Below are 19,938 nucleotides of genomic sequence, written 5' to 3' on the forward strand. Positions count from 1 at the left end.
GACTCCAAAATACCACGTGCTTCCCACATTAGGGTCTTGGATAATGCTGTTTGCTCTGCCAGAAATGCCCAGTCCTATCTATGGTGGATGAAGTTCGACCTTACTTTGCATCCCTTCTGTGATGTCAGTCTATGCAATTAGAGGATCTTGAGCTGTCCTGCCTCTGAACCTCATGTTTTTCTTCCCTTCAGGCCTTTTTCTTATTCTATCTTTGTATTGGCATTATTTGTCTTGCTTTTTTTTTTATGTTACATAAGCTGCCTGAGGGCATGGACTCTACCTCCAGAGCACACTGTCCAACAATGCATGTCAGAGTGGGTGTTCATTATAGGTTTGCTGACATGAATTAATTGCAAAGAATTGTTTTATAGGCTTGGTCTGAGAGAGGTGTGAAATAACTTGTTCTCACGCGGAGATACCTTTGAAAAAGACCCTATATTTTTCAGTGTTGTTTTACCAGATGTTCACAATGGAATCATGAGGATTTGCTGTTGGATTAGATTTTAAAATTGAAACAGTTACATGTGAGTTGAGCCCAGAAGGATACAGGACAGTTTTATAGAGACATGTGGCAGTTGGGTCATGAAATGAAAGAGTTGCTACTATAAAACTATTATTTGTCCTGGGGAACTTCTAAAACAAAGGAAAAATAATTTGGCTTTTGTAAAACATGAAAGCTGATAGATGGTAATTGTTTTCTGCTTGGCTGCAATTATGACTTCATAACATAATATAGTATATTAATGACTGCACTCTGTTAATTAGAGAAACAGGTATATTAAGAATATCTATGAGATTTTAACACTGGCAATGTATTTGAATTCTTAACTTTGTGGAAAATGGTGTGAAACATTATTTTTTCACTCTCATGGCTTTCGACTTTCAAAGCCAAAAAATTGGAGGAGTGAATTTATAGCCTTATCAACACAGAGAACCAGCTAATTGACAAATGTTTGCACAATTTGTTCCAAGAAATGCTATCTCCGAGATTGGAAAAATGCAAAATCTATAACCCCAGGTTACAGAGGAGAGAAAACAAACTCTATTGCTCTCTTTAAGTGTCTCCTGGCCTTTATCTTCTTGGTCTTAAGGTTGCTACAAGGTGTTTTTCTGTGTGCAAATTGGATGTGGATACAGACTTACATTTTGGAGCTCATGATTTAAATCTGGTTAAGAAACAAGACTTCTGCTGACTTTATCAGGACTTTGTGTGGTTCTCAGGATCTTGTGTCTCTCTCAGGTGTGTTTAGGGAGGGCATCATATTACACCCCTTGAGAGCAGTTAAGGACAACTGAGAACACAGTTAATGGCAGATCCCCTACCTTCTCTCTTTCACATATTATGCTCACGTTTTCCCGCTGGTATACTTGTGAGGGCTTTAAGGTAATAGTCATGATGAAAATAGCTAACATTTGTTGAATACCAATGGTATGCTGAGCATTTTTTCATACAGTCCTATGAGGCAGGTATTAGCATCATTCTCATTTTACAGGTGAGCAAACTGAGACTCAGGTTAAGCAAATTTACCCAAGGTTATACAGCTAGTAAATCTGGGATTTTGGATCATAAATATTTGGTTATTTTTTGTCACTTTTACAAATATACTCTTTCATTGCTGTGCTCTTTGACCCTAAAATGAGATTAGAAAGAGCTGAATGTATCATCACAAATTAAGCATATTTATAAACAGATACCCCGATCTGAATAGCTATTTGCTCAAAGTACGCAAAGTGAATTCATATATGGCCAAAGTGGGACCAGTGGCACTATTCTTTTTTTTTCTCTCTTGGAATTACAGTTATAGCCCTTTGAGGCTGCATAAATATACAAATATAATCAATATATTTGCCATTTAGTTTTTGGAGTTGAAAACCTAGTTTTAACAAAAATCTGTCAATGCATAATTAATAGATTCAATATATATGTATCCATCTCCAGAATGTATAAGGTTATGATTTTACATATTTGTCATAAATGCCTGCAGCATCCATATATTATTACACCGAGCTTTTCTAATGGGGATAAATGTGCCACACTGTGGACTCTCAAGATGGCAAGATACACAACTCATGCTCAGTGAAGCAGGGGGAAATGTATTATCCCTCTGCCATGCTGTGACATGCATATATTCCATTCAAACTTCATGAAGGCATTAAATGCACAGAAAGATCAAAAGAAAATACAAAGATAGACCTCCAGCTTCTGGCTTTCACAAGAGTTTCTGTTGGTTCAATACTATTTGCATAGAGTACAGAAAGGACAATTACTTTTTCAAAAGAGTAACTTTGTTAAATCACCATATATTTTTTTTTCCTGCAAGTTACCCTTGCCTGAATTGCCTGAAAATCTAGAGATTTTTAATAAATGATAAAACTTAGGGGAAAGAGTTCTATTCCTGTTTAATAATACACACTTTTTGATGGGGTTGTTTGTTTTTTTCTTGCTAATTTTTTTGGGTTCTTTTTAGATCCTGGATGTTTGCCCTTTGTCGGATGCATAGTTTGAAAATATTTTTTCATTCTATAGGTTGTCTCTTCACTCTGTTGAAGGAAATGAACAGAAGTTTTTTGAAAGAAGCTAGACATATGGCCGACAAACATATGAAAAAATGCTCAACATCACTAATCATCAGAGAAATGCAAATTATAACTACAATGAGATACTACCTTAGCCATATTGGAATGGCCATTATTAAAAAGTCAAAAAAACAACAGGTGCTGGTGTAGATACAGAGAGAAAGGAACACTTATACATTGTTAGCAGGACAGCAAATTTAGTACAATCCCTATGAAAAACAGTACGGAGATTCCTCAAAGAAATAAATGTAGATCTATCATTCCACTCAGCAATTCTACTGCTGGATCAATACATTTGGCTTTCCCTTTTGTTATAATGTTTGAAGAGTCCTGATTCTTTTGAAGCCCGACTCTCCACTTATACACCAGACCCCATCTCTTCTCGCCTCCTCAAGGACTTTGCTCCTGCAATTTTCTCTTTCTCCAGCGTCATTTTCTCCTTCTCTGTCCAATCATTCCTACCCACCTTCAAAGATATTCTAAAATATCCCTTGACAAAGTCCTCCACTCCAGATTGGATTTCACATCCCCTTTCAGATGTTCTCTGCTCTTCTTGAAAGAGGGGTTCAATATTCATTCCTTAGTTCATTATCCTCAGGCTTTTGTCCATAACACATCACTGAAATCCTTCACATCAAGGCCACCAATGGTTTCATCTTGCCAAATTTTATGGAAATTTCTCAGTCTTGATTATGTGACATGTCAACATCACTTAACCCAGCTGCACACTTCTACCCTCTGGATGTAAGTTTTTCACTGGCTTGGGTAACTCTATTCTTCCTCTGTTTCCTTCCTACACAGTGGTTGTGCCTTTCCATTCTTCTTTGCTGACATAAAGGCTTTGTGGTGCTTTTTCTTCTCTCTCTATGCTTTCTCCCTAGGTGGTTTGGTTCAGTACGTTAGTTTTAAATATCATCTATTTCTAGCTGGTTTTGGGATTTATAATGTTAGCCTTTTCCTTCCCTCTGGGCTCCAAACTTGTATGTCAAACTCTTTCCTCAACATTCTACTTGAATGTCTAAAGAACACTATCAAATTTAACATGTTCAAAGTAGAGCTCTTGATCCCCGTTTCCCAACCATTTCTTTCTTCCATCTTAGCAAACACCACCACCATTCACCAAGTGATTCAGGTCAAAAACTGGGAGTTATTCTGGATGCCTCTCTATCCCACAAACCTCCTATTTCATATGTCGGAAAATCATCATCTCCAACCTCAAAATCTATCTAGAATTTGATCAGTTTCACTATGTTAAGCATTACTTTCCTAGTAAAAAAAATTCCATTTAGAATCCTAACTGGTTTTTCTGCTTCTCATCTTGCTTACCCACAAGGCAAGAATTCCAGAGTTAGCTGGTTAAAATGTAAATTAGATCACATAAGTAACTTAAATTTTCTGTCCCAAATTATCCAGCAGCTCAATCAGAATAAAATCGGAGCTCCTTCCTCTGGCCTTCCAGGCACTATTTGATCTGGCCTCTTCCTGTCTACCCACTCTCATCTCCTGCTGCCCTTGCACTTGGCTCTACCATGCTGGCTTTTCATGTTTCTCAAAAACATCAAGCTTTCATCCACCTCAGGGCCTTTGGACATTATATTCCCTCTGTTTGGGAATATTTGCTTCCAGAGATGTATAAGGACTGCTTCCCTATTTCATAGACATCTTCATTCTGGTATCACCTTCTTAGAGGGACCTACTGTGGGTATATATGCACTTCACCTTCCCCTTCATTCCCTTCCCCAGGTTTATTTTTCCTCACAACACTTATTACTATACAGCATTGCATTTTAAGTATGCAGGTTTTTTAGTTATTTATTTATTTTTTGCTTTCTTTATTGTCTATCATTCCTACAGTGTAAGTTCCATGAGGTCAGAAGCTTTGTCTTGCTTACTCTTTTACCCCTTGTTCCTAAAAATGTGACATGTATATGTGTGGTATCAATATGTGAATGAATGATTCTGAAGCCTTACAGAACCTGTAGTTAGTTATTTGCCAAAAAAATAGAAATTTATTTCTCCTTTCATTTAATCTGTGCTGGGCTGTTTAGCCCTTCTGCCTTTGCTTTTTCTGTAGGAACAAATCAGTATGCAGCAAGATCGAGAGCAGTGGGGAAGGTCAGTCAGATGCACACTCTGCAAGGTTTGCATTCCAAAGATGGCACTGTGGCCAGAAACAGATCCATCGGCTGCAGGAATGCATGTTACACTTCAAACACTGAAAAATAGGGAGAATTAGATTCTGAATCGAGCAATTCACTAGAAAATCCTGGTTGCAAAGGAACATGTGCAAATTTCATCTTTTTTTTCAAGCTCATCTCTCTGCTTCACAGAGGCATTCGTTGCACACTTGTGGAAATGTGTTAGGTCTGAAAATCATTCTCAGGGTATTCAGAGGTGCATCAAGGACACCTGAGGGGCTGGGGGGACAGTGTGGTTAAGTAGAAAAAGGAGACTCAGAGGATCAGGAGAATTTGTCCCTGGCATCTGTGTTTTTGGTGTGACAGCATTACCTGTGGCACTCATTCACCCACACTTTTACCTTCCATTTACATAAAAAGCAACATGTGTACCCTTTAGCCTCAAGTTCATCCTGATGAAGTTTGACAAGCTCCCTTGAACACAGGTAAATCACAGCCATTTTTTAAGGTGGAGGTGAAAACAGCTGCTTCCTACCAGAAATGCAATCTTGCCAGAGGGAGAAAAACGTGTTTCCTAAGTGAATATAAGGGATCCAGGGTATGAAGAGTTTTAGTACTTTCTGTTATGAATACCTGGACTACAGGTAAAGTGGACAATATCCAATTAGGTTGTTCTGCCTCAATTTAGTCCAACATTTGATGTTTGTCATTTGGTGTTTTTAATTGAAAAGAGCCACCCTTTGTCTTCCAAATCGATTTAGCTTGAGATGTGGGGCACCTGTGATTCACAGTTCTATGATTGCTTTCATCCCCTTGCAGGCAAAAATTTAAAGAATATTAAGTTTGCTTTTGGCAAAGGCCCAATTCTATATTCAGGCATCAGGTATCTGGACACCCTTGTAACCACTTCTAGGTGGCTTGCTAATCAGCCCTGTATTGGTTCTGGACATTTCTTTTGTCCTTTTACTTCCTACTTTCATGAAAATAAAATGTAGTTATGGTTAGATAATGAGAAGAGACTCTGACAACTAACCCATGCAAATATATCAAGGATTCATGACAATTTAATGTGTTCCTTCTCCCATGGGTATGTTAATAGGTAGAGGGTGTCTAATTTGGAATTTTAGGCAAAAGAAGCTTTGGTACTAGGATAGAAGAAGAGTCCCTGCAATACTTTCATTTCATGTAGGTGTCTATTAATACCTACTCAGCCCACCAATTAGATTGTCCCTGCTTTGGGTGTAATTTTATAAATCAGTCCAGGTTCTGTCTGGCTGTTCTCTTTCTGACCAGGCTCCAACCCAAACCTCTACCATTGTAGATTTGGTGCAATCACATGAGGATTTTAAATGTTTGTGTCTAATTTCTTTTACATTTTCCACTTATAATATTGATATATATCTTTGGCAACTCAGTGAGCAATGTTTTTTTGTAAATTTGGCCAAAGTCTTATTTCAACAGGAGGGAATTGTTAGCTTAAAAATATCGCTCAATTTTTTTTTTTTTTTTTTTAGATGGCAACTTCTTTTGGACAGAGCAGGTAACTCACCTGGAAGAATTTCAGAAAGATCAATGGAGCATTCTCTAAAGGAACAGACCCATCTGAGCATAAATCTACTATTTTTGGTCTTGGATCTGAAATCCCTCTTTTTCTAACTCTTTGGCCATGATCTCTGTTAAAACAGCCAGCTCTTCAAATCATAGATCATTAGGAGCTTTCATATTGGACTTTTATCTCAATGCTGAAGGCCAGAAGCTGCTGAAGGCTAGAAGGTAGTGTGTTTTATTTTAAATTTCTCCACATGGCCAATAGCAGGATGATTTCTAACTGAACTAAATCCCTTTTGTCATTTATTTTTATGACAATAGTAAGATCTGTGAACATTTTGGAGGCTTTGGGATAAAAGAAAATATCATTTTTAACTTTCACTACACTTGCCACTTGGGAACATGTATTGTTCATTTTCTCTTAAGAAATCACCTAAATAGATTAACTGCTCCATGTGGCTTTGGGGAAATGGAAAATGCTGATGGAAAAGGTGCTGGTGACCACAACAATACACTTGCAATTGCCATTTAGATTATCCCTTTGTAATCCTCTGTTCCACCTCACTGAGGCTGGTAATGTGAAAACCAAACTGAGGCCCCCAACACACAGCAGAAGGATTGCTGAACTCATTGCACCAACACTATTGCCTCGCTCAAGCCTTCTCATGGGAATGTAATCTTTTTATGGGCAGACAGTGCCAACCAGGGGACTCCTTGTCTCTTCTTTATTTTCCGAGGCAGCCAATGCAGATGTGGCATCAGTATTTGCTCTTGTCTGTCTTGCTGGAAAGAGCCCAGACATTTGCTGTTGTAGGACATCATGGTTAGTCTGTGTTAGCAAGTGGCCTAAACCCACGCTACTCAAAGTGAGGTCCCTGGATAAACAGAATCAATATCACCTGGAGGCTGGTCAGAAATGCAAAATCCCAGGCTCTACCTAGACCCAGTGAATCATAATCTGTATTTTAACAAGATCCCTGGTGATACGCACATTAAAGTTTAAGTTTGAGAAGCACAGCCCTATGTGGCTTCATTTACTTAGCTTTTTTTTTTTTTTTTTTTTTGCCAGAGCTGACTCATAGTAATAAGAAATAATAAATGCCACAGACATTTTATTTCTGATTTGTTCCCTAGCCCTTGCATCCTGAGGTAAGGAAGTGTGATCTTCCTTCTCTACCTTCTGTCCTAGTTTGACATTGTAAACCTTTCAATTTTGCTTTTAGGTGTCCTTTCATACCTAATAGTTGATCTTTGGGAAAAGAAATCAATATTTTCGCACAAGTTATTCCTTTTGGGGCCTGTTTCAAAAGAAGAAAAGAATTGGTGAATATTCTTAGCATCTGCCACAGCTTTTATAAAGCTGCAAATCTTTTAGGTCAGCAGAGACTCTGTGATGCTACTAAATTGTACAAATACCATTCGAAAAGAAAGGCGCTGCAAAAATTTTTACCTAAGGCATGCTGCTTTATTCCTTCAGCGAAGCAGCCAACGCAAAGACAACTGGGGCAAGTCTTCAAAGGGGGTAATTCTCTGCAGAAAGTGGCTCAGTGGGATTTACAACAAAGGATTTCTCAAGATCGACAGCAGTTTGCTGACATTGACATGGGTTGGGGCTTGGAAATATGATTAAAACAAAATTAAAACACAATTGCGATAGTGGAGAGAGACTCTGTGGGGACTGTTATGGGATCCTATGGAAGGAGAGAAGTAACCCAGAAGTTTTCCAGAGATTGGGAAAGAAAGCTATTGAACTTGATGAACTGAAGTGGTGTTTCTTTCTTGCATTCTTGAAAATAATTATGGTTCCCCCCCCCCCATAGATACTAGTAAACCCACAAAGTCTATAATGCAATATGATATATTGCTAAGAAGTTTTAAAGTAGTTGAGCTGATTAGCTGTTATTGTATACTCGAGCAAATATAGTTCTTTAAATTCTACTGTTTTGCAGGTCCCCATCTCAATTAATATAATTGACATGTGTAGACCTAGACACTGACTCTTCAGGCAAATAGAATGACAACATGAGATGTGCTCATTTAAGACTGGTTTTCAAAATGCTTATCATATCAGTATGACAACACTCTCTACTACCAATTTGGAGAATACTACTTTGAGGATATTTAGAAAACAGAAATCAAAATAGGACTGCCTATTTTGCCAGAAGACGGCATCTTGGAATAGCAATGCAAGTGAAGGCAGATTTCCTGTAAAAACATTAGAGCCTCAACATATGGTCACACACATTGTGCACCGCACAGCTCCAGGGGGCGACATTTACATGGTCTCCACAGATGTCATTCCAGAGTTATCCATGTGGCAGCTGTGAATACTGTCATGTTCCTAGTACACTCCTCATAAGCTCTCAGTCTTCCTCAGTTCTGATGAAATTTTAAATTCTCTAATGATATTAGAGCCATGTAAAGTTTACAAAGTAGCTCCAAAAGTACTCTTTACATGTCCGGCCATGTGATGTATGAAATCTCAAAAAGTTAAAAGCCAGTTCCTTTTTTGTAAATGAGGGAATGTGTTGCAATGCTGTTTTGGAAACTCTGTCTCAGAATTATGATTGTAAACTGACATTTATACAAATGCAGAAGTTCAAATGGTATTATATAATAAAGTATTTCATCACTGTTACTTCTCACTGTCATATATTGGTTGGGAATATGGGCTCTGGAGTCCATGCTTGGGATGGAACCCATCCTCTTTCCCTAGCCAGTTCTGTGATCTTCTTAACCTTCCTCACTTAAAACATGGGGATAATGATAGTATCTACATACTTCATATAATTGCTATGGAGATTATACCAGGTGAGCCATACAAACCCCCAAGCATAATATCTGGCATAGAGTATAAATACGCATTAGGGACTATGCATTTTAATCTAACGTTCTCAAGTCTGCACTGACCTATTCCTAATTTTTCTAGGAAGTTCTGAATCCAGCCAAGTTCACATTTAGCAGTATTATGGGAACATCGGAGGAAGAAAAGATCATTTTTAAGCTTGCATTTACAAGTAGAAGATACTATGAGGGAAAATTATATTAATAACTCTCACTCTATTCACCCTTCTTTTTCCTGGTTTGAGTTAGAAGGGAATAGGATGAATGACATTGAAAGGAGATTGGGCATTTTTGAGACCAACTGCTGAAACCCCTGCCTTCTTACTTCTTTCCTTGGTGATGAGGTGAGTGGGAACTGTGATACCCATTAGTGCCGTCCACAAAATATGTCTGGCTGTCCTCAGCCCATGGAGGGATTGCACTTTCCTGCCCACATAAACATGGGTGATGCCATGTGGCTTGCTTTGGCCAATGAAGTATGAGTGGGAATGAAGTGTGTGACTTTTAGGAAGAAAGCTCTTTTAACCTCCTTCCTCCTTTGTCAGTGGCTGTTTAAGCCTGAGGTCAAAGCTGCCAGCAGCTTGGATCCCTGAGAGGCTCTGTGGAGCAGAGGCCCCTGCTGGCCTGGGGTGGAAACATAGCATCAGCCAGATGTAGAGCTTTGTGGTCATAAGCCACCGGTATTTTGGGGATTGCTTGTTGTTGCAGCAGAACTTGTCCAACATGATTTCTTGAAGGAAGCTTGTGAGGGCATTACACAGTGTTGGCTCTGAGAGATGCTCTGGGAGTCGCAGATTATGTTTCAGAGATAGTATGTAGCATTCCTTGTGCATATTAATCTTCTGATGTTTAAACATTAGAAAATATAGATATTGTGTTAACAAATTAACTAGTTTATATATTTTAAGTATTTAGTAATAAATGCAACAATTGAAATATCAATCATTCATTGTCTCTAAATTAAACATATCATCTTGTACAGATTAATCTTGCCTAGTTAAGTCTAACAATATTGAAGAAGAAAAATTGAAGAGGTAAAATGTGTTCCTGTATTATAAACTTGATTGCTTTTATTTCTAAAGAACCTTGAATAAAATTTAGCTGCTTGAGGACAAAAGACTGCAGAAGTTACTGGCTAATTTTCTCAAGAGAAAATAGAAGAATATTAGAATCCGCACAAAGCAATTCTTTCCTATAACATGGCATCGAACCAGTAATAAGATTTAAAATCATTATTGATTTTTACATATTATTTATGGTGTTTTGAGAAGGTGATGTACATAGAAAGCAGCAATGATTGCTGCATACTGAATTCTATTCAACCCACTCTAAAGAAAATGGGTAAGTATCTCACAAAAGCCTTTGAAACCTAAGGAGTTAAAAACAATACTAAGAGACTAACGGTATTGGTAAAATATTAAAGAGTTGAGAAAACAATTAAGGTGTTTTGCCTTCATTTCTTGTATACAAATTTTTATTTTCTGTACTGTAAAATGTTATTTGAAAGATATATATATATATATATATATAGACTATAGATTTATAACCAGTAATTTCTCTGCTAAAATTAATTTGATTGGGAAAATAGGCATAAATAATATGGAAAACCAATATGTTTTCAAAAGCCAAACCAAAAATATAAAAAGCAGACAATTGATTTATCAGAAATTAAATTCAATATTTCATAGGATACTTTAAATTCCTATATTCACTGATTATATCCATTTTGCTGTGTTTTATAAAAATTTGTTCTTAAGATCCAATGTTGGTTTAGAAATTATTCTTGATTATTCTGTCACCTTAGTGATAGGTGATAGATGTATCTAGGGTGAGATGAGATTTTACTCTCACCAGGACTTGCAGTTTTAGTCACTTGTTAAGAATGATACTAGCTTGTTTATTCAGTTGCTCACATCGAGTATTTTCTATGACTCCGCTTAATAGTATGGTTTTTTAAAAAAGGGTTATTTTATTTAATGACCCTTCCTCATTTTAGGTAAGGGAAACTGAACCTCAGCGAGGGTAAGGGAGTTGCAAAAGGGCACTGGTACAGAATAGATTCTGTGGGATACCTTAAAAAATGTACAGCCTATTTCAGTTCTCGCTAGTGTACCTATTGGTTTCACTGGATTAAGTGTAGATATACAGGAAAAGAGAAGTGGCACCCATCATTTGGTCCCCCTTTCTTCCATTCCTTGACTCTGGGTAGAATATTAAGGCATCTGGTCTTCCTCGTCCTTTGGATGAAACTGTCTATGGCAGACATTTTGTTAATGGCGCCTTTGGACTTCACGCAGAGGCTCAGATCCCTGTCTGTCCCAGCCCAGAGAGGCAAGAGCTAGAATACTGGGTCCCAGGATGTCCCACACGTGTGCCTGACTTGGTATAGATACTTCTAAAAATTCAACTTCTATAAAATCCACTCATTTATTCCATAATACTTTCATTCTTCTTAATTGCCTTTCTTTATTAAATTTGGACTTTCTTATATCAGCTGAAAAAAATTCAAGCTGTTGGATAACGAAGATATGTGCCATATCACAATTCATTTTCAGCAGTATTGCCTTTTGTATGGTTGTTTGTCCAATTATTGAAATATTTGGTTGCATTTTATTTCATCATTTGGAAAAAATATTTGAAAATGGAAATCTGAAAGTGTTTAACGTAATGACAATGGAGCAGAGATGGAAGTCCTCTTATCTGCTGAAAGTGGTAAATCTTTATCTTTAATACTCAGGAGCCTTAAGATGGCTTCTGTGTATCAACTTAGAAAGATAAGAAAAAATTAAAAAATGCATATTTTGTAAATATTATCATACTAATTTTAAAGAAGTCACATTTTGGAGTGTGTGAAAATGTGCCATGATACAGTTAGGTTTTCTTATTTCTTCCTTACTCCAGCTGGTATGAATGTTGAGTAAAGTGGCTGATCTTGATCATTTATAGGCATTGAATATAGTGTCATAAATATATTTGTTTATTTTGTGTTTCTTTCCAATAGAAAATAAGTTCTGTAGGAGTAGAAATGTTGTTCTGTTCATAGCTGCACCCACAGCACATACAATAGTTAGTAGCCCAGAGCAGGTACTCAATAAACATTTGTGGATCTCATGTCAGAAAAAAAATACTGTTTTACGTAAGCACACTAGTTATATATGCCTTTATATAGACCCATACCTCTCTTATATTTATTTAGAAAAATATTATCCTTCAGCCTTAAAATTATTCTTTGCTTATTTCCTACTCCATGCTTTCAGGCTCAATTATGGTTATTGGGAATTTATTGAACTTAAAAACGCATTTGATGTTTGACAGTTCTGGTATACTGTCTTAAAATCTACTTTTTCCTACAGTCTTTCATATGCTTTATAAAATTCACCCTGATGTGTGTGTGAGAGAGATTCTTTTTTTTCAACAATTCCCTAGGTTTTGCTTCTAAATCTTTCTCAGAGTATTGTTAAATCTGATGAGTCTGACTAAGCGTTTCCTGGGTGAGTTCAGAGAGCATCCTGTCAGTTGGCTTTTGATTTTCAATAAAATCCAAGTTCTTGCAGTTAGTTTTCTTCCTGTCCAAGGGCTTGTGGGCCAGGATCATTTCCACGGCCATTACTGCCGTGCAGCTTCAGCAGTGCAGTGTTATTGAGCGACAGTGCAAAAATAAGGTTTTATCACCTGCTCTAAGTTCTTTACCATTCTTGTTTCTCAGGAGTATTCCATTTATTTCATGGACCAGCAGCAAATTAAAAAAGCACACCAAAACAGGCCTCTCCACGCCTGTGCAGATGGGGAAAGGTTATACATATCACATTTAAAAAGAACAATACGGCCCACACCCTGAAATCGTGATAGCTTTCTATTAATTTGTCTTGGAACTGTGGAGCAAACCGAAGAAAAATATGAAAATAACGTTCTCGGATTTGAGCCAGGGAGTTTTAGATGCTCCCAGAGTTGCTTCTTTGGCCCCATGAATCATTTCCGGGATGATATAGCATTGAACGGGCTACCTGAAACTGTTGGAATCAGATGAGGAAATATATTTCAAGGAATCATAGATTCTCAATATCAGCCTGACTTTTTTTCATTTCTCTCATTTTAACTGTCTTTATGGAACAGGATTATTTTTCGTGTAAAACTACAGAAATCTTAACTACACTCTCCCCGAATGATCTGTTTCCCTCTTTTCCCTGTGTCTCATTTTGTCTCTGTTTTCTCCTTTTTCTTCCCTTTTCTATTCAGGGCAGTGAATGTATGGCTGCTATTTTGCTGGGAAGATTATCGCATTGTCTATTTTGTTTTAACATTCAAATGCTCAACTTGAATTCCTGTCTCTTTAGACGTCCTGTGAGAACGTTATGCATTGGAGTTTCAAGGCAATTTCTTTTCTCCCTTCTCTACTTCTTTCTTCCAGCAGCCCTGCAAAATAGCTCATAGCTTTGCATTTCTCAAGCATTCAAATGTTTATAGAATCTAACGATCCTGATCTCTCAGTTTCTTTTTATAAGCAGAAAATGATAGCTGAACGTGGCACGGTTCCCAGCAAAGCCGCATGGAAAGTGGCAGACAAGCTATGCCAGGGTCTGGAAAACAGCTGTAGGTATGTGCTTTGAAAGGAGTTGTCCCATCAACTCAACTGCCACGTTTAATGGTATAAGGATTGTTCAACTTTATTTTCTAGGGGAAAAGAAATTGGAAAGATGTATTTGAAAATACATAGTTAGTATAGAAAATACATAGGTTAGTATAGTAAGATGACTGTCTATGGAGAAACAAAGCTGAATATTCATGGTAATCAGTACCTTATTTTTTGGTACACATTAACCCATAAGAATAGGCATTTAAGAAATAGTGTTGGGGTAAGAAAAACTGATTAAAATCTACAAGAAACTTTCTAGCACCAGACTTCTATTTCTTTAGGTTATAATCATATTCAGCTATTAATATATCATCTCTGTAATTCCTGGATGGGAAAAATTTTTTTTTTTTTGAGACAGAGTCTCACTTTGTTCCCCAGGCTAGAGTGAGTGCCATGGCGTCAGCCTGGCTCACAGCAACCTCAATCTCCTGGGCTCAAGCGATCCTCCTGCCTCAGCCTCCCGAGTAGCTGGGACTACAGGCATGTGCCACCATGCCCGGCCAATTTTTTGTATATATATTTTTAGTTGGTCAATTAATATCTTTCTATTTTTGGTAGAGATGGGGTCTCGCTCAGGCTGGTTTCGAACTCCTGACCTTGAGCAATCCGCCCGCCTCGGCCTCCCAAAGTGCTGGGATTACAGGCGTGAGCCACCGCGCCCGGCCTGGATGGGAAAATTTTAGTGACTGTAGCTGGATGTGAAAATGGTCAGTGTGAATTTGGAATTACTGGGCTGCAGTGGTCAGACAGACACATGGACTGGATTCGTGTTTGGAGATTGTGAAATCCAGACAGACTCAGGGGGTGTGGAATTGGGGTCCGGCTGTCTGGAGAGAGGGGATGGGAAAATCAGGCAGCTGGCACTGGCAAAAGTCCATGCACTAAGGGCAATAATTACATGCCTGTCTTGGTTCTAAGCATGAGGGATGACTTGTCTCATTACCCTTCATACAACTCTGCGATGTGATGGTTGTCCCAGCTTACAGGCAAAGAAATAGAGGCCTGGAGAGTGTAAGTAACTTACAAGTGACAGGGCTAGGGTTTGAGACTGTGCTCTTAACTCCTACAATGTCCTTTAAGTAGGTACATAGCTTTGGGAGACCTAGAATCTGGAGAGTGACCTCCTCAGAGACTTGTGGTTGAGTGTATGAGAGAGGTCAGCTAGGAAGCACTTGGAAGCAAGTAATGGCTTATGATCAATAAATCAACTCATTTATTGATTCAGTAACTGCAAGTTCAGAGCTACTGTGGTCATCGTGTCTGAGTCCTGGTCCATTTCCCCGGGATTCTTTTGGCTCTGCTCTCCTCCGAGGCATGGCTGGCAGGAATGTGCTACAGCAGTTCTGGATCTCACACCAGTACAAAAGACTGGTGAGGAGCAGAAATGGTTGTTCCCTGGTGCTGTCCCAGAGAAATAAGAAAGAACTTCCCATATGCTTAGAGCACAGCTCTGCCCATATCTCAGGACTGAATCACTTGCCCATTGCTAACCCAGCTACTGACAGAGGGCATGGGATTGCACATGGACCATGGGGCTGGGGTGGGGCTAACCTTTCCTGAGTCACAGGAAGTTGGGAAAGAGGGCTGAATGCTTAAATAAATTTGCAGATCTCTGAGGGAGAGGAAAGAGGAAGAGCAGCTGGGTGGCCACTCATGATACCCCCTCCAGAGAGGCCAGATGTGGAACTATTGAGTGTCACATAAATTGAGAGGCCCAGAATCTAGATAGAGCTTGATTCCAACACAACTCACTTACTTGATTGGCTACAGAGTTCTAGAATGGAGCTATAAACATGGCAAATTAGATGCTGTGCCATGCACCTACCAGCCTAGGATTTCTTGCCTCTCTCCTGCATGGGGCAAAACTGGTTTTGAGGCAGTGGCTTTTCTATGACTCAAAGAGCCAAGTTGATTATTACAAAACAAGGCTGAATATTTAGCATGTCAAGTTGGCAGGCTTGCTATACTGTGGATATCATATATAATGCTCTCTTTTATTTGGTGTATTTTTCAACATTATTCTTAGCTTTGGCTTCTTAGGCTTTATTTAGGTAGCAATATTTTATTGATTGGCTGATTTTTAGGGTGGCTCATAAACACAACTGTGAACTTGATAAAATGTTTCTTTGGTCCCCCAGGTTGTGTACTGGGGCAGTCGTGGCAACTACATGGTCCCCACTGGTGCTGCTGTCTCTGACCTCTGTGGCAAACGTTGGTAATTTTTCATGGTCTTCTTTCCTGCCAAGCATGGTTGTAGCTAGAAATTATTCTCCCCTCAACGCTCAAGCCAGCCGCTGCAGAGCTGGCACAAGAAATGGAAATTATTTCCCATCCTTGTTCGAGGAACTCTGTCTCTGTTAGGCAGCATGGGAGAGCAAGAGGAACACGATCTTTGGCATCAGACAGGCCTGGGTTTGAATCCAGACTTTGCTACTAACTAACTTGGAAAATGACTTTTCTGAGCCTGTTTCCTTCTGTGCAAAGTGAGATTAATAATGCCAATTTTATGAGCTATTTTGTGATATTAAATGAGATGGAACATGTACTATTCTTACCAGATTGCATGGCTCTGTAAATGTTTGTTCACATTGCCTTTCAAGCAAAACTTAGACCAAGGAGGGACTATGATGAATGTATTCTCAGCAACATGCAAAATATTAGTGTTTTAAAGAAAAGTCCCTCTAACGAAAGGAATTGTCATAGTATTTTATATATTGTGATTAGGGGTCGAATATTTTGAGCAGGGGCTTCACTCATTCAAACTCCTCAGACCACCACTGATTCTGCCTAAGGACATGGCTTGATTTCAGTTTCTGAAATGTCAAACTTGGCAGAGATTAGTGTTTTAGGGAATTACAGAGGGAGGAGAATCCATAATCTTTGCCCTTGAGGAAGTCAAACCTGAGGTACACAATGACAAATAAACATACTGTAGAATACAAATAACTAAAGCTTGGAAATAGACCCACATATGCTAAATTATAGCTCCATAAATGTATTCATTTCTAAAATATCTGCATAGGCAGACAGATCAATGGAACAGAATAGAATCTTAAGTAGGTTCAAATACTTCAGGGAATCTAGAGTATGATAAAGGTGGCATTTTAAATCGGTGAAGAAAGATGGATTATTTAATATATGGCATTGAGGCAACATTTTCAGCCATTTAGGAAAAAAAAAATTAGATCTCTATCTCACTCCTTGCACTAAAGTACATTCTAGATGTACCAAAGCTTTAGAGATAAAATGCAAAATTATAAAAGTTTTATAAGGTATCATGGAAAAAAAATTTAAGTGATCTTGGAGTGGGTAAGATCTTGTCAAGTAAGAATCAACGTAAGTGGATATTAACAATAACAGAATGATAGAGATAAATTTTGCTATAAAATATTAAAAAGTCTTTTATGGAAAAATACAGTAATTAAAGGTAAAAGGTGAAACTGAAAAAAATATCTGTACATATGCATGCCCATCACCAATTGTATTCCAAAGAGGTTGTACCAATTTTTATCATATCTGCAAGGTACATGCACTGTATATTCAAAATACATACAAAGACAAACAAGAAAAATGCAAAATAGGCAAAAGATATGAAAAAGGAGTTTAGAAAGAGAAAGATCTTTTTAGGCATATAAAAATTCTCAATCACATTCATAAGTAAAGAAAGGCAAATTTAGACCATGAAACCATTTTTTACCTAATTGATTAGTAATAGTTATAAAATTTAGAAATTCACAAGATGGATAAAGGTGAAAGAATACAGGTACATATACAACACAGTTGTAGTAAAAATTGATACAACCTCTTTGAAAGGCAACTGAACAATATTATCAAAATTTAAAATATGCAAATCTTGTAAGATCTACTTCTAGCAATTTGTCCTCTGATTTTACTTGCACATATATGCAGAGAGGTCCAAACAAAAACTATTCATTGCAGCATTATTGATAATAGTAAAAAAAAAAAAGATGGGAAACAACCCTCATGTCCATCAACAGGAGAATGACTAAACAAATTTTGATGCAGTTCTATAATAAATTGTTATATAAAAGTTCAAACAAATTTAGTGTATCTACATGTGATGATATGGGCAGATCTTTAAGATTTATTGTTAGATTAAACAAAAGGAAGGCACTTAACTGTGTCTATAGGCATATGCTTAAACGGAAAATTTCTGGAAAGGCATGTAAGAAACTGTTGACTGTGGTTACTTACAGGGAGTAGGACTCAGGGACTGGTCTAAGAAGGAGACTTCCTTTTCTTCAGATATATATTTGTACTTTTTGACTTTTTAACCAAGGCATGTGTTTTCATAATAATTAGATGAATTTATAAACAGATAGGCATAGTGATAACCAAGCTAATTACTTAGGAGTTTTTCAAAGCTAATTTCTTCTTTCCATGCTGCAATTAGTGTCTCCCTCATATTATGAAATCAAAAATAAGAATGAATTCTTAGAGTATGGGAAATATTGAAGTATTTCTAAAAGACAGGAAGGAGACTGAGTCAGAGTGATACAACGTTAGGGAAAAGGCCTCTTGGGCATGCTGAGCCATTTACAAGTCCTTTTGCTCCTACTAAATGAAGCAAAGGGGACTTGGGACAACCAGCAAGTACCATAAGTCGAAACAACTCTCTCCTGACCCTTACTTTTTCTGAGAATGGGTCAGTATAATTATGTGCCCACAGGATAAAGTCAGTCACTGTGTGTGCTGGATGTGCTGAGGTAGAGCAGTGTCCTCAGTGGTTACGAAGACCAGGAGGATGAGGAATACACCTTCACCAAAGAGAATCCACCAATATGTCCTGTCAGGTGCCATGTCTCACCATTCTACCACAATAACCTTGTGCAGGCTAGAGTAGAAAAGCCATAGAACTGGAATTCTCAAAAATAAAGGTGCTCAAACAACAGAGATTCACCAACACTTGAAAACAAGCATCTTTATAAAAGTGAGGCACTACATGCTGTGAGCAGAGAGCTACTATCCAAAGAAAAAGAGTTAATATGACTAACAGAAGATATTAAAGTAAGTATAATTAATATCTTCAGGGATATGCAATGATTTACCAAGAATATTGCAACCATGAACCATAAAGTGTATTTAATTAAAACATAATACATTTGTTGAAATAAAGTCATATGGTAAATTTTCCTTAGTATTATGAGTAACTATTTTTTCATTAATTCAACAAATATGTTGAATGTACTCATTGTCAGGCACTGCAGTATATTACTATGTCTAATAATGGCATACTTTTCTACACAATTTGCAAACCATTTCTCATTTTCTCCTTATAACATCCTTGTAAGGTGAGCAGGGTAGGGCAGGGCAGCTTTTATACATCATTTTACACAGCAGGAGATGTGGCTTGGAATAGAGTTAAATGTCTTGCTTACAATGAAACAATCAGGGACAAAAGTGAGATTCACACCCAGAATTTTTAACTTCAAATACTTAACTCTTCTAAATCACATGATCTTTTAAGAAATGTAATTCTTATTCTATTTTACAGAGCGAAATAGCCACCGTGACTTTTTCTGTGGTCAGGGCACAATAGCACCAGAAGATGCTCATGTGAAGAATTATTGGATTTTTGTTTTCTACGTGTATTTCTTAAACACCACCAAGTACAAGATTTCTAGAGGCAGCTTCGAGGTATACATAGCAGCTTGGATTTATGGTCTCGGGAAATAACACAGTAGAAAACTTAGTGACATGACTTTAAAAAAAAGTTTTGTAGGTTGTCTGGTTCAGCCTGAGGAAGTAGGTCATGAGGGTGACCACAGATTTATCAAGGCATTTAAGATTTTTTTTTTATTTCAGCTGAAACTCTGCTTATCCCCAGATCCCCGGATTCTGACAGTGATGGCATGAACTATGGCCAAGGAAAAGCTCCTGATCCACCCGTGTCTGTGTTTCAGGACTTATTCCAAGTCTGAAACTCGAGTTTGCAAGGACGCTGGGGTAGCTGTTCAACCTGATCGCAAATGTTCTTATTCCCAGTGGACATCTTCCAGGGATAAAATAGTTTCCTCAAACTGTATTTGGATGCTGAGAGCTTGTAAATAGACCCAGTCTCTGCAGGTGATGCAGCACAATGGATGAGCTTGGTGCCATTGAACTGTAAAGTACCATGAAGAGTGTCTGAAAGTTGAAATTAACTTTTTATTAGCATGACACAGCTGTGGGCTGTTT

Source organism: Microcebus murinus, chromosome 15, assembly GCF_040939455.1.
Source record: "Microcebus murinus isolate Inina chromosome 15, M.murinus_Inina_mat1.0, whole genome shotgun sequence".
Taxonomy (NCBI): domain Eukaryota; kingdom Metazoa; phylum Chordata; class Mammalia; order Primates; family Cheirogaleidae; genus Microcebus; species Microcebus murinus.